We start from the raw sequence: 2,399 nt of genomic DNA, 5'->3' as shown, positions 1-2,399 counted from the left end.
GCATCGGAATCTATAACTAGTGTCACAGGAATGGTTGAAAACATAGAGAGTAAGAAGAGCCAGTCTTCTTGTACTTGAGTCGGCATTGTGCCTTTTGTATTTAATTCCGATGCAATTTCTGTGTTTCATCGTCAATAAGAAGGTCAGAGGGATACAGTAAACCTGTAGTGAAGCATCGGAATCTATAACTAGTACACAAGAATGATTCAAAACGTAGACAGTAAGAAGAGTCTGTTTTCTTGTACTTAAGTCAGCATTGTGCCTTTAGTATTTAAATCCGGTGCAATTTCTGTGTTTCATCGTCAATAAGAAGGTCAGAGGGATACAGTAAACCTTAAGCGAAGCATCGGAATCTATAACTAGTGTCACAGGAATGGTTCAAAACACAGACAGTAAGAAGAGTCAGTTTTCTTGTTCTTAAGTCGGCATTGTGCTTTTTCTATTTAATTCCGATGCAATTTCTGTGTTTCATCGTCAATAGGAATGTCCAACGGATACAGTAAACCTGAAGTGAAGCATCGGAATTTATATCTAGTGTCACAGGAATGGTTCAAGACATAGACAGTAAGAAGAGACAGTTTTCTGGTACTTAATTCGGTATTGTGCATTTTGTATTTAATTCCGAAGCAATTTCTGTGTTTCATCGTCAATACGGAGGTCAGAGGGATACAGTAAACCGGAAGTGAAGCATCGGAATCTATAACTAGTGTCACAGGAATGGTTCATATCATAGACAGTCAGAAGAGTCAGGTTTCTTGTACTTAAGTAGGCATTGTGACTTTTGTATTTAATTCCGATGCAATTTCTGCGTTTCATCGTCAATAGGAATGTCCAACGGATACAGTAAACCTGAAGTGAAGCATCGGAATTTATATCTAGTGTCACAGGAATGGTTCAAGACATAGACAGTAAGAAGAGACAGTTTTCTGGTACTTAATTCGGTATTGTGCATTTTGTATTTAATTCCGAAGCAATTTCTGTGTTTCATCGTCAATACGGAGGTCAGAGGGATACAGTAAACCGGAAGTGAAGCATCGAAATCTATAACTAGTGTCACAGGAATGGTTCAAACATAGACAGTAAGAAGAGTCCGTTTACTTGTGCTTATGTCGGCATTGTGCCTTTTGAGTTTAATTCCGATGCACTTTCTGTGTTTCATAGTCATTAAGAACGTCAGAGGGATACAGTAAACCTGAAGTGAAGCATCGGAATCTATAACTAGTGTAACAGGAATGGTTCAAGACATAGACAGTAAAAAGAGTCCGTTTTCTTGTACTTAAGATCGCATTGTGCCTTTTGTACTTAACACCCGATGCAATTTCTATGTTTCATCGTCAATAAGAAGGTCAGAGGGATACAGTAAACCTGATGTGAAGCATCGGAATCTAAAACCGGTCTCACAGGAAAGGTTCAAAACATAGACAGTAAGAAGAGCCTGTCTTCTTGTACTTGAGTCGGCATTATGCCTTTTGTATTTAATTCCGATGCAATTTCTGTGTTTTATCGTCAGTAAGAAGGTCAGAGGGATACAGTAAACCTGAAGTGAAGCATCGGAAACTATAACAAGTGTCACAGGAATGTTTCAAAACATAGAAAGTAAGAAGTGTCAGTTTTCTTGTACTTAAGTCGGCATTGTGCATTTTGTATTTAATTCCGATGGATTTTCTGTGTTTCGTCGTCAATGAGAATGTCCAAGGGATACAGTAAACCTGAAGTGAAGCATCGGAATCTATAACTAGTGTCACAGGAATGGTTGAAAACATAGAGAGTAAGAAGAGCCAGTCTTCTTGTACTTGAGTCGGCATTGTGCCTTTTGTATTTAATTCCGATGCAATTTCTGTGTTTCATCGTCAATAAGAAGGTCAGAGGGATACAGTGAACCTGTAGTGAAGCATCGGAATCTATAACTAGTACACAGGAATGATTCAAAACGTAGACAGTAAGAAGAGTCTGTTTTCTTGTACTTAAGTCAGCATTGTGCCTTTAGTATTTAAATCCGGTGCAATTTCTGTGTTTCATCGTCAATAAGAAGGTCAGAGGGATACAGTAAACCTTAAGCGAAGCATCGGAATCTATAACTAGTGTCACAGGAATGGTTCAAAACACAGACAGTAAGAAGAGTCAGTTTTCTTGTTCTTAAGTCGGCATTGTGCTTTTTCTATTTAATTCCGATGCAATTTCTGTGTTTCATCGTCAATAGGAATGTCCAACGGATACAGTAAACCTGAAGTGAAGCATCGGAATTTATATCTAGTGTCACAGGAATGGTTCAAGACATAGACAGTAAGAAGAGACAGTTTTCTGGTACTTAATTCGGTATTGTGCATTTTGTATTTAATTCCGAAGCAATTTCTGTGTTTCATCGTCAATACGGAGGTCAGAGGGATACAGTAAACCGG

The sequence above is a fragment of the Schistocerca piceifrons genome, unplaced genomic scaffold, assembly GCF_021461385.2.
Source record: "Schistocerca piceifrons isolate TAMUIC-IGC-003096 unplaced genomic scaffold, iqSchPice1.1 HiC_scaffold_1544, whole genome shotgun sequence".
Taxonomy (NCBI): Eukaryota; Metazoa; Arthropoda; class Insecta; order Orthoptera; family Acrididae; genus Schistocerca; species Schistocerca piceifrons.
Note: the sequence above shows the minus strand (reverse complement) of the source record.